We start from the raw sequence: 14587 nt of genomic DNA on the forward strand, positions 1-14587 counted from the left end.
TGCTTCCGGTTCCCTTAAAGGGGACCTGTCACCCAAAAAAATGATTCAAAATCCTATTTTATCAGATTCGTCAAGGAAAAAATACTTTAATTGCACTATATAAATTATTTGAATCTTGTTTCCTTCAGTCTGGGATTTCAAAATTATAACAAGCAGGCAGAAGCCATTTTGTGGACACTGTTATTAAGACAAGTCTTGCATCATCTCAGAATTTTGTTTGTGCACCAGAATGGGGGACCCGATGTCCATCCCCATGCCCTGACTACACAGTTATATGGTAAAGAGAACAGGGGGAATGTGGGGAGAGCAGTGACATCTAAGAAGTGCTGAACTGAAAGTGAAAGTAATTGTCTGCCCCGCCTCTATGCCACGGGCATAGAGGAGGGGCAGACAATATTTGATTGACAGCTGAGATTTTTAAATGAGCTTACAACAGCTATGAATGCTTTAATAAAAAATAGAAATTGGATTTCATGTTTAATTTGAAAAGGACTTTTATTATACAGATTTTTGTGTCTGGGTGACAGGTCCACTTTAAATGTGGGTGCACTCCCAAGTTCAGTACTTGATCCCCTGTAGATCTCTCTATACACTCTGTCTTTGGGTGGTTTCATACATTTGACTTCAATTTATTTGTAGCCTGATGATATGCAAATATATCAACCCAATGTTTAGCTCCTAGCTATCTCCTCTTGGATGAATCAATGGCATCGCAAACTGAGCCTAACAAAGACTGAACTGATAGTTACATAGTTACATAGTTAAATCAGGTTGAAAAAAGACAAAGTCCATCAAGTTCAACCCCTCCAAATGAAAACCCAGAATCCATACACACACCCCTCCATACTTTTCACATAAATTATATATACCCATACCTATACTAACTATAGAGTTTAGTATCACAATAGCCTTTGATATTATGTCTGTCCAAGAAATCATCCAAGCCATTCTTAAAGTCATTAACAGAATCAGCATCACAACATCACCCGGCAGTGCATTCCCCAACCTCACTGTCCTAAAAAAACACCTACGTTGCTTCAAATTAAAAAAATTTTCTTCTAGTCTAAAGGGGAGGTCTCTGGTACGGTGATTCTCTTTATGGGTAAAAAGGTCCCCTGCTATTTGTCTATAATGTCCTCTAATGTACTTGTAAAGTGTAATCATGTCCCCTCGCAAGCGCCTTTTTTCCAGAGAAAACAACCCCAACCTTGACAGTCTCCCCTCATAATTTAAGTCTTCCGTCCCTCTAACCAGTTTAGTTGCACTTAGTCTCTGCACTCTCTCCAGCTCATTTATATCCCTCTTAAGGACTGGAGTCCAAAACTGCACTGCATACTCCAGATGAGGCCTCACCAGGGACCTATAAGGAGGCATAATTATGTTTTCATCCCTTGAGTTAATGCCCTTTTTTATGCAAGACAGAACTTTATTTGCTTTAGTAGCCACAGAATGACACTGCCCAGAATTAGACAACTTGTTATCTACAAAAAGCCCTAGATCCTTCTCATTTAAGGAAACTCCCAACACACTGCCATTTAGTGTATAACTTGCATTTATATTATTTTTGCCAAAGTGCATAACCTGCATTTATCAACATTGAACCTCATTTTCCAGTTTGCTGCCCAGTTTTCCAATTTAGACAAATCACTTTGCAAAGTGGCAGCATCCTGCATGGAACCTATAGTTCTGCACAAATTAGTATCATCTGCAAAAATAGAAACAGTACTTTCAATGCCCACCTCCAGGTCATTAATAAACAAGTTGAAAAGCAAGGGACCTAGTACAGAGCCCTGCGGTACTCCACTAATATAATCTCTCCACCTAAACCTGGCCCTACACCCCATGTCTGAATGTAATCCTTGACACTCCCCCCTCCCTCTTTAGTAACATCATTTCTATGTGTCACTTTCTCCTATAAAAAAAATCGACATAATCTGACCCCTATTCTGTCAAGCAAAAATGAAAAAAATGTACATGCCCTTATCCTATCCCCCTTAGACTACTGCAACCTGCTACTAACCATCCTCTCTAATGCCAGCTTCATCTCCCTTTATTCTGTCTTAAAAAAAACAAGGAAGGGTAGAACACAACTGACTGTTTAGTTATACTTTATTTTCCCCTGTAATGTTGTCTTATGGAGTGCAGTTAATAATCGCTGGATATTCCTGTAGGTACATCATGGATGTTCACCATGCAGCCCTCCAGCAATGGGTCTTCAGTGTTTTTCAGAACACTAAATATGAATCCAATGGTGCATTTTTAGTTTTTGGGTAGGTTAAAGTGTTTCAAAACAGGGTTGTGCAGAACTTTCTCTCCTTTATTAGTTCCACTTCCCAAGATGCAGTGTTGTAAGTGTATAACAAGTGCTGACATATACTGGCTGCTCTGGGTGTTGTAAGAATCCACCTACTTCCAGTTGTGGTGTTGACATATTAGTAATAGACAAGATATTCCTTAGCAAATCCAACTTTATATACATATTTTGGCTCAAAGAAATAGTCACGATTTGGAATGCCCTGCAACTTTTACGCAAGGAAACTGTCATATGCCGAATTCATTCAGATATTTCAGATGATGAGGAAGGGAAATGAGAAGATCCTGGGAAATGTAATTATCACAGGCTGGTGGGTTGCTGGGTTTCAGGTTTAAGAATGGTTGATTGGCACTACTGGCTTGCTTTGCATCCAGAATCAGAGAATAACTTGGAAGGAGAATATTGGTAAGACGAGACCTCTTGGTGTGAGGATACATTTTTGCAGAAAAAATGGCAAGCAGGATTTTTGAGCAATAAGACCTATATAGTACTGCTGGGTAAAGCTAGCTATATGTGTCCAGAATTGGTTGGGCAGTTTGGACCATAATGCCTGACAGTCTGGACATGTATATCAGCTTATGGTTGATTTCAACAGATCATTCTGTGATCCCATTGGACCATAGTTGATCTGTCCAATCCTAAAATGTAATTGGCCCAAGCACCATGCCACTGGTTACATCAGCAGATAAGGTAGTAAAGAATAGCCTCGACACCTCCTCTTTTCCTGTAGCTCCTTTGATTTGGATCATTTGGGCGTGAATGTGTTGGACATGGTCACACAAACATCTGCCCAGTTGTACAGTGTCCATTCATTTGGCCTGCCTCTGGGATACCATGGAGGGTCAGATGGTGGATGGCCCCTTTGTTCAACTTTTTCCCATGTTGTGGGTTAGTTATCCATTAGATTTGCCTTAATCTTCTAAAAGAGCAATGGCTGGCAGATTCTGGCAATTTGACTAGCAATGTTTTTGGCCTTGTTACTATGGCAGTCCAAATGTCCTGTGTCACATAGCCATTCGGGTACATCCCTGACATAAAACTTTTTGTTTGCCAGAAGAAAAATAGACAAAAACAGGAAATACAAATTCAGACAAAACAAACAAAAACTACACAGCTTTACTGACAAAAAGTAAAGATAGTATTTATTTGCATGAGGGTTGAGCAACAGCCCATTGGCACATAAAGAGAGTGGCTCCTACTCGGCAGAACTGAGCCAAATGAACAGCTCAAGGCTATTCCTGTGCTGGTTAAGTGTAGATATCCAGTTATAGAGCTCAATAGACCAATTTTGTCAGTTTTAGTTTGGGATAAATTAGTTTGATTATCAAACAGTGCTTTCCAGGTTGCACCCCACTTCTCACTAGACTGGTTAGTAAAAGTCAAGCAATGACTAGATAAACTCACTCTGGGCCAGCAGCTTAAGGGTCAGGCCACACAGGCAGATTTGGGGAGATTAGTCGCCAGCTAAAATGTAAATCCCTAGCAGGATGGCACTCGGATTGATTCGTTTTCCGAAGTTGCCCAAAGTTTCCTCATGAGGCAATTTCTGGCATCTTCGGAAAACGAATCAATCCGAGTGCCATCCCACCAGCGATTTACATTTTAGGCAGTTAGTGGAGATTAGTCACCATGAAGAAGAGGAGATTTGTCGCCAAACAAATGATCTCTCCGAATCTGCCTGTGTGCCCTGACCCTTAGAGCCTCTTCACTGCAATGTGGCTACTGTCACCTGGGTTGCCACCTTTTCTGAAAAAAAATACCGGCCTTCCTATATATTTATCTTTTTCCCCTATTCATAACATTGGGATCAACCATCCTTTTTACTGGCCAGGCCGGTAAAATACCGGCCAGGTGACAACCCTAACTGTCACTTGTGTCTGGCTAGTTACATAGTTAAGTTCGGTTGAAAAATGATCATGTCCATCAAGTTCAGCCCCTCCAAATGAAACCCAGCACACATACAAACACTCAGGGCCGCCATTAGAAATCACGGGCCCCCGTACAACAAATTTATTTTTTTTGGGGTCCCCTGGGCTCCGCCCACACTGACGACCAAGCTCCACCCCATATCCCGCCCACTCCACATCGCAGTTAAAAGACCACACAGACATCAGAGCTAAAAAAGTAACCCCCCCACACAAGTTATAAAAAGCTATTGATGGTCAGGGCCCCCTTATAAAAAATTGGTGGCAGGGGCCCCCAACAAAAAAAATGTAAAAAAAAAAACATTGGTGGCAGGGGCCCCATTATAAATTAAAAACAAATTGGGGCCCCCAAAAAAAAAATTTAAAAAAACTTGGTGGCAAAGGGCCCCTTACAAGTTAAAAAAAAATTTGGGGCCCCAAAAAATAAATTTTTAAAAAAAAGATTGGTGGCAGGGGCCTATAGAATATTAAAATAATACATTGGTGGCCAGGGGATTAAAAAAAACACACAAACTGGTGTTCAGTAGAATTGAACTCATGGCTTCAGTACTTCGCCTCCTTTCATGACTTTGGGTCTTTTCACCGCTTCAGGACTTCAGCTTCGGCTGTTTTCGGGACTTCGGGTCTTTTCGTGACTTCGGGTCTTTTCGGCGCATTGGCTTCGGCTTTTCACACTTCCGCATTCAGCAACGCAGAGGCAAGACATACGGCCCCGGCCCGATACGCTTGTCCCCCCCTGCAAACACTGACACCTCCATACAGTTATATAAACTATACACATATATATTTATACACATAAATATATATATATATATATATATATATATACACACAGTTATGTTCAGAACAAAAGCAGTGAATGCAGGTCAAAATCCTTAAAAATGGCTCTCAGAGAGGAATGCACTATAACCACATGCACAACATTTGCTCCTTCCTTCCTTCCTTAAATAAGGGCCATAATTGACACCTGTTTTTTATTAATGAATTCACTAATCGAACTCCACACTGCTATTATTTGGAACAAGCCTCAATTAACATTACAATGACACAAAATGAGCAGCATGTATGTCATAAATGTTGGGTCTGTTGGTTTTCTATTACACTACTACACCTACTTCAGGTATGGGATCCGTTATCCAGAAACCAATTATCCAGAAAGCTCCAAATTAGGTAAGGTTGTCACCTATAGGCTCAATTTTATCAAAATAATCCAAATCCTTAAAAATGATTTCCTTTTTCTCTGTAATAATAAAACAGTAGCTTGTACTTGATCCCAACTAACATATAATTAATCCTTATTGGAAGCAAAAGCAACCTATTGGGTTTATTTAATGTTTACAGGATTTGCTAGTAGACTTTAGGTATAAAAATATAAATTACGGAAAGATCAGTTATCCGGAAAACCCCAGGACCCAAGCATTTTGGATAACAGGTCCCATACCTGTAGTAAATTATTTGCCATGTCGAAATATAGTTTCTACCAAAAAACAGTGATTGATCAGGTTAGTGATGTCAGACAGCTATTACTCTGAACTGTATATACCAATATCTATATTAATTGTAATTGGCAAGCCCATGTTAAGATGTTTGCCCAAGAAAAATTTCAAACCCCTTTTCAAAGCATAAAGAGAATCTGCCCTCACAACAACATCATTCCACAACCTAAGGGTGGTGGCAAACGAGGCTGCTGGGGGAGATTAGTCGCCCAGCGACAATTCGACTCTTCTTCGGGCGACTAATCTCCCCTAAATGTCACCCAGCCGGCTAGAATGTAAATTGCCGGTGGGATGGCACTCGGAATGCTTCGTTTTCCGAAGCCGCCTGAAGTTGCATCACGAGGAAACTTCTGCTGACTTTCGGAAAACGAACCCTTCCAATTGCCATTCCGCCGGCGATTTAGATCCTAGCCAGCAGGAAGGTAGTTCGGGGAGATTAGTCCCCCAAAGAAGAGGCGATTTGTCGCTGGGCGACTTAATCTCCCTGAGTCTCCACGTGTGTCTCTGCCCTTGTTGTATTCAGCCATGGCTGTTCTGTTTAAAAGGGTTGTTCACCTTAGAGTTAAATTATAGTATGATTAAAAAAAAAAGTTATATATTAAGGCAATTTGCAACTGTTCCACATTTTTTTAAATTATTTTTTGGTTCTTAATTATTTCACATGTTTTCAAGTTTGCAATTTCGCCAGTTATATGATTGGTAAGGACATAATTACCCTAGCAACCAGCGAGTGGTTTGAATGAGAGACTGGTATATAAATTGGAGAGGACCTGAGCTGAAAAATATGTAATAAAAAGTAATAATAGTAATAAAATTGTAGCTTCACGGAACAATAGGTTTTTGGCTGCTGGAGACAGCGTCCCCCAAATGAAAGTTATACAGAGTAATTAAAAAAAACTAACGAAAAAAAAAATAACGAAGACGAATCAAAACGTTGCTTAGAATTGGCCCTTCTATAACAAACTAAAAGTTAACTTAAAGGTGAACCACCCCTTTATGGCTTTTCTAATTTAACTTTTTGCTACATACATGCTTCTAAAATTGTAATGGCTGAAGGGCTGTCCCCCTACTTTTATTATAATATTTTATTATAGTTATAATATTCAATACTCTACTAAACAGCCATTTTCATTATAGCTAAAGCTGATAAAACTGGGTGACTGCAGTATTTTGGCAGTATAGCAGATATTGATGGACAGATTTATCAAAGGTCGAATTTATTTTTTTTTTTTACTCTAATAAATTTGAATATACTCACAACTCGAATAGGAGGCTATTTAAGAAAAAATCTGAATGTCTAATATTTGATCAAATATCCCAACCCGAAAATTCGGATCAAATCGAATTTAAATCGAGTTTCCCCTCCAAAAAAACCTCGAATGTCGGGAAGGCAATTAACAAATTCAAATCGTTAAACAGACCTCTGCCGTTGACTTGTAAATGAACTTGGCAGGTTTTAGGGAGTGAACATTAGAATTAGAACAGTTCGAATTGACTATTTCTGTGACAGCATTTTCACTAAGGACACGTTAAAGCTGCCTGGAATCCAGCGTATCTATACTATTTTGATCATAGATTGCAACCTAGTGGCCAATTAAGGCAGTTACCAGAAATATGTGCACTAGATTTATTCAGAGGAAAAAAAGCAAGTGACAGCACCATCTGAATGATGGAATACAAATACCCAGGGCCGCCATCAGGGGGGGACAGGGGGGGACAAGTGTCCCGGGCCCAGGCCTGAAGGGGGGCCCGGCAGTGCTGCATTTTTGAAAGAGCCGGGCCCCCCTTATGAGCGCCCGAGTCGTGCGGCCATTTCGCAGGTTGCCGAATGCAGAAGTGCTGGAAAGCCGAACAGCCGAAGTCACGAAAACAGCCGAAATTAAAGTCCTGAAGCGGCGAAAAGACCAGAAGTCACGAAAGGAGCCAAAATTAAAGTCCTGAAGTGGCAAAAAGACCCGAAGTCACAAAAGGAGCTGAAGTTGAAGTCCTGAAGCCTTGAATTCTACTGAACAACAGTTTGTGGGGGGTTTTTTTTTTTTAATCCCCTGGCCACCAATGTATTATTTTAATATTCTATAGGCCCCTGCCACCAAAGTTTTTTTTGTGTGGGGGGTTACTTTTTTAGCGCTGATGTCTGTGTGGTCTTCTATTAAAGTTACTTTCTTGTATGTTATAAAATGTCCTATTCCTAGCAGCTTTGCAAATGGTCTCCATTATTTTTGTAATTATTTGCCTACCCCTTCTGCATCTTTCCAGCTTACAAATGGGGGTCAATAACATATATTTATTTTATTTACATATAAACAAATGATGATGAATAACCCCAGTAGCCAAAAAAGTGGTTTCTCTGTGCTTTTGCAATATTGTTATTATTGTTAGTTTTAGTTCTTATCTTTTTTTTTATTCAGTCCCTGTCCTATGTGAGGCACAGTTGAGAGATATGACAAATAGATTTACAAAAAGAGGATATAGCAAGAAGGTTTTAAATACCAGTCTAGACAAAGTACAACATAAAAGCAGAGAAGTACTATTAAAAGGAGAAACAAAAGAGAAACAAACGGATAGGCTGGCCTTTGTGAGCAATTTCAGCACGGCGAGCAAACATGTTGGGCAGATTATACGCAAACATTGGCATATATTACAATCATGCCTACCAGATGTGGCTGGTTTTCAGTCACCACCAATGTTAGCGTATAAAAGAGCAAAAAACTTTAAGGATAGACTTATAAGAGCAGATGTGGGTAGCAATAAACTATCAAACACTCGTTTTTTACAGAAGCCAAAATTCGGGACATTCCCGTGTCTGAGTTGCACACAGTGTAACTCAGTCATTAAAGGGGATACATTTTTTCATCCACACTCGGGCAAGAAGTACGCCATCAAGCAATATTACACCTGTGAGTCCACTTATGTCATTTATCTATTGAAATGTCCTTGTGGACTTTTATATGTGGGTGAAACGACCCAAAAAATTAAGGACAGAATATCGAAACATAAATCCACTATACGTAAGGGGTTAACGACATTACCTGTACCTGCACATTTTGAGGAAGCAAAACATTCAGTAAGTCAACTTAAATTCCAAATAATTGACTCAGCTGAACCACCCAGAAGAGGGGGGGACAGACAGATGTTGCTACACAAACTGGAGATGCAGTGGATTCACAGGCTTGACACAGTATGGCCTAGAGGATTGAATAGAGATTACACGCCTGCTTTATTTATTAATCAGTTGGTTAGTAGACTGTTGAATTTTACACTTATTACACCTTGAAAACTAATGATTTTTTCTTCTTCTTCTTTTTTTCTAAAGGGTAATAAGAATGGTTTGGGAATCGGATAATTCTGAGTGCTATCATTACCTTCTGCAAAATGAGTCATGGAATAGAAAGTTGCAAGAAAGGTAACATGAGCATCTCAGATTGTCCAATTGTTAAAATGATGAAAACGAGACAGGATCATGTTTAACCAGGGATTAACTGCTGGTATTCCAGCAAAATTAATAAACAAAAAAATTTTTTCTAAAAAAAATTTTTTCTAAAAATAAACAATAAAAAGATTTTTTAATGGTTTTAATCAGTGGAGATTTTTTTAGCACAAATAATATATTTTTTACATGATACTATGCACTTGATGCACTTATTTATGATACTCATGAAGATGGGCACTAAACACAATGTTTAATGATAATCTGATTGCTACACATTATATGTATCAGAAATGTGATTTGTTGTAATTGATGTTCCCGCCCACCACTCCCCCTGACCTTTCCCCGCCCTCCCTGTTCACTATTTAACACAGAGTAATGATTGTAACTATATGCTTGATAAAGGGTCCTGTGAGACTCGAAACGTTGCATTTTTGTCTACTGAGCCAATAAATCACAAAAGTTTCACAAGAAACAACGCGTCAGTGTGCTGCGGTCTGTTGGACATTGTATATGATTGATACCCATGGCAGAGTGGGATTTTGACTGCTAAGCACCTGGTCCTCAAGGGATAAGAAACGGAGGTGAGCGCTTCATTCTTGTGTGGAATACCTGTCCTATTCATAGTCTTGTCACGGGCCACTATTTGGTTGCTAAGATACAGAAGACCCTAGCAACCAGATAGTCGCTGAAATTCCAAACCGGAGAGCCGTTGAGCAAAAAGCTAAATAAATAAACAACCACAAAAGATTTAAATAACAATTGCAAATTGTTTCATAATATCATACTAAAAGTTCATTTAAAGGAGAAGGAAAGGCATATTTAATTAGGGGTGCCAAAAGTTAGGCTCCCCAAGTGATTATATATACTTACCTCACACCCCGGGCTGGTGCTCCTATCAGGAGAAAACTGCACCGTTCTGGGGATTCTTCCAGCGAGCAGCAATGACCAATCGGCTTCCTTCTTCTTCTTTCTTAGCGCGGGTGCACATGCACAGTAGCACAAAAAGCCGAACTTTAACAAAGAAGTCGACTATTTCATTCTACTGGAGTGATCAGCTTCCTTCTTCTTCTATCTCAAATTTCCAAGGGCAGACGCATGCGCAGTAGAATGAAGTAGCCGACTTCTTTGTTAAAGCTTGAAGAAAGAAGAAGCCGGAAGCAGATCACTCCATGGTGCTCACTGGAATAACCAGTGCAGTTTTCTGCCTTAGGAGCACCAGCCCGGGGTTTCAGGTAAGTACATGCGATCACTTGGGGTGCTTAACTTTTGCCACCCCCCAAGTAAAGCGTGCCTTTTCTTCTCCATTAAAGGGCACCCGTCAGCCGGAAATATTTTCCTCCTTATAATAGACTAATAGAGCCCACACTCTGGTTGGAGGTAACAGTAGTTTTTATTTTCTTTTTAAATTGCCCCCCGCCAGCACTAGGACACCCGCACCGGAAGGGAGCTGCTGGGTTTGAGCAGCCAAGTTGGAGCATATGCATGCGCATAACGAGTAAATGCAGCAACTTGCTCATTAAGAGCATGTGTGTGACCTCAGTAGAGCGTAATGTGCATGCACTCTGCACAACATGGCTGCTCACAACGCTAGCTCCCTCTTGGTGTGAGTGTCAAAGCACAGGCCAGCCAATTTTAAAAAAAAATAAAATAAAATAAAATACTGTTACACACAAACGGAGTGTGGGCTCTATTAGCCCGCACTTTTGGTGAAGAAAATATTTTTGGGCAACAGGCGATATTTGTATTTCTGTTATTTTGATGGTGCTGTATTTCTCCATCATGGGGTCGGCCATACATGACACTCAATGCAAGTTTCCAAGGGGTTTCCTGTTGCTCAAATCCCCTTACACAGTTTGCATAATAGCCCCAGTGATTACACAGAGGGTTTATGTAATGCATTCCTAGAATAAGTACCTCGGTGCATGCCCCTACCTGCACTGGGATTTTTAAGAGCCAAGGGAGCATAAATAGTCAAAACACTACTACAGAATTCTACAGAGACAGATGCACAGACTATACACAACATAAAGCTCTGTTACCTGAACTCAATGGCATGAGAAGGAATTTCGGAATGATAGGTATGTAGTGCTCCATGGGGGGGGGGCTTATAACCACTCAATAACAATTCTACGGGCAAAGACACATACTCCAATTCGGGGAGATTAGTCACCCGGCAACATCTCCTCTTCCTCTGGGCGACTAATCTCCTCTAACCGCCTCGTTTTCCAAAGTCATCCGAATTTTTGCCCCGAGTGCCATCCTGCATTTTATATTGTAGCCGGCGGGAGGCAGTATGAAGAGATTAGTTGCCCCGAAGAAGAGGAGATTTGTCGCCGGGCTTCTAATCTCCCCGAATCTGAGCGTGTGCTCTGGCCCCAAAAGAATCGTCATCTATGAGCCCTTGAGCATTTCTCTCAATGGGGTCAATTTACAAGAGCTGGTAAAGGGAAATGCTTTAAAACTGTAGAGTAAACTTATAAGTGTTCCAACAAATACACACATTAAATATTCCATGCCTACCGACTAAAGAAAAGGGGCTGGTGGTTTTAGGGGCATAGTTATTATGCTGTGTAAAATAAAATTTGCAGAAAAAAAATGGTGTAAAAAGCTGAGTAAAATAAATGAAAAAAGGTGTGTGTAAATTTACATCATGCAAACGTCAGATTTGACGCCGTTATTTTCAGCTGAAGTCACATAAGAAAAAATGTGTAAAGAATTTTATGACTTTTTTTACACAGCGAAGTGTGGCGATATGTGGTGTATTATCCTGCCTTTTTACACAGCATAATAAATATGCCCCTTAATGGAGAACTAAAGCTTATCTAAAGAAGTAGCTAGAAATGTTATACATTATGTTTTGGGTTTCTGTACCAGCCCAAGGCAACCACAGTCCTTTAGCAGTAAAGATCTGTGTCTCCAGAGATGCCCCAGTAGCTCCTCATCTTCTTTTCTGCTGAGTCACTGCACATGCTCTGTGCTGTTGTCACTTACTGAGCTTAGGGACCCACTCACAATATACAGTACACATAGAATACTGTATAAATGTCACAATATAAGGCTTAGTAATTAATACAGATAATTATTTCATGGCAGCACAGAAACCAGTGCAATTAGCATCAGAATTTAATAATCAGCCTTGTAGCATCATCTTATATTACAGACCAATCTCATTTTCTGCTTGATAATTAGTGACGAGCCCTAAGCTTAGCTTCTCAACAGCTGCTCAGAGCCCACTGAGCATGTGAGTGTCACAGACACTTTCCAAGATGGTGACCCCCTGTGACAAGTTTGAAGTCCTGGATCATTGCTGCTATTGACAAGCTGAAACTTTAGGCTGCTGCAATAAGTTCACTATATAAAACATGGCATTTTTAGCCACATTCATTTTTAGGGTTTAGTTCTCCTTTAATGTTGACGTAGCAGAGAATTTATCCTAGCTATAATTTGAAGGTCAGTTTTGCTGCCAAAATGTCATTGCCGTAATGAAAATGATGGGTGGAAATGTGGCTACACACATAACTACTTACGCCTACAATTAAAAATGTGGCAGCATTGCCATACCAACAACACTTACGCATTATAAAAGCTGAATTACCCCAGATTAGTTTTTCATCATGACACCAAATGAAAAAATGTACTCAAAATAAAAACTAAAAAAAAAAAAATTCAATACCCACACTTAGGGCCCGATTCACTAACTTCGAGTGAAGGATTCGAAGTTAAAAAACTTCGAATTTCGAAGTATTTTTTGGGCTACTTCGACCATCGAATGGGCTACTACGACCTGCGACTACGACTTCGAATCGAAGGATTCGAACTAAAAATCGTTCGACTATTCGACCATTCGATAGTCGAAGTACTGTCTCTTTAAAAAAAACTTCGACCCCCTAGTTCGCCATCTAAAAGCTACCGAAGTCAATGTTAGCCTATGGGGAAGGTCCCCATAGGCTTGGCTAACTTTTTTTGATCGAAGGATATTCCTTCAATCGTTCGATTCGAAGGATTTTATCGTTCGATCGAAGGAATTATCCTTCGATCGTTCGATCGAACTATCTGCGCTAAATCCTTCGACTTCGATATTCGAAGGATTTTAATTCCTAGCCGAATATCGAGGGTTAATAAACCCTCGATATTCGACCCTTAGTGAATCAGCTTTTGCAATACTGTATTAGTTCAATGATGATATCAGTGTGCAATAGTCAGCAGTGACTCATTAGTGCATCAATATAGCATTTCCAACAGATACAGGTAGGCTGTGGGGTTAATGCATTTGGAAAATAAAATACTAATAGTGATAATAATCCACTCTGGGCATTCTTTAGACCTTATTTCATATTAGCATTTATAGAGAAATAGGTTCTAAAAATACCTAGGACTGGATCATTCTCGCCCTAATGACATATTATTAGGCTGAAGTCTCTCATTATGTTCGTCATAACTGCAAATGGAGCAGAACAAATGCAAATTAGCAGGCAGGGTAGAGACTGACAGGGGTTATTGTGGAAGGAAGGCAGAGTAAAATGGGTCGTTCCTAACATTGTTCATAAGAACAGAGTACTTTAATTAAAAAGTTGATTGGAGAGGGGAAAACATAAAGAACACAGAGAAGTGCAGACAATTATAGGCTGCTAAGCTAAATGATCTCAAATGCTTGAACATGGCAACCAAAACCTGAAAGACGTGGGGAAAAAAAACTGAAATGACCATTGGAATGGATAAAAGAATAGCCAAAGTGCCAAAGACTCAGCCAATGATCAACTCCAGGAAGATCAAAAATTGTGTAAAGTTACCTGTGATACTGTTACAATTAGACGATGCTTATGTGAAGCCAAGCTATCTTCAAGAAGCCCCACCAAAGTCCCATTGTTGAAAAAAAGATGTGCTGAAGAGCTTACAATTTGTCAAAGAACACATTGACTGGACTAGAGAGAAATGGATACAATGTAATTTTCTTACCGCACACCTGTAGTTCACCAGTCCTGCAATGGTGGTGCATTCTTCCATTGACCTGGCCGGGTCCCCTAGCAACATACACGTATAGAAATGGATCCGCACACACTCGCGTTTATGCAGTCGGGGAATGCACCCCTTTTATTTTGCCACCAACCACATCAACGTTTCGGGAGGAAAACCCTCCCTTCATCACACATCAACGTTTCATTGGGGGAACACCCTCCCTTCATCCAAGTGGATGAAGGGAGTGTGTTCCCCCCAGAAATGTTGATGTGTTTGGTCGCAAAAATAAAAGGGGTGCTCAAGTGTGTGCGGATCTGTTTCTATACGTGTACGTCTAAAGAGAAATGGCACAACAGTTTGTGGACTGATGAAAACAAGATTGTTCTTTTTGGGTCTAGGGGCCACAGATGAACCCCAAACACTGAATTCAAGTCACAGAACAGTGTAAATACAGTGAAAAATGGTG

Source organism: Xenopus laevis, chromosome 5S (assembly GCF_017654675.1).
Source record: "Xenopus laevis strain J_2021 chromosome 5S, Xenopus_laevis_v10.1, whole genome shotgun sequence".
NCBI lineage: Eukaryota > Metazoa > Chordata > Amphibia > Anura > Pipidae > Xenopus > Xenopus laevis.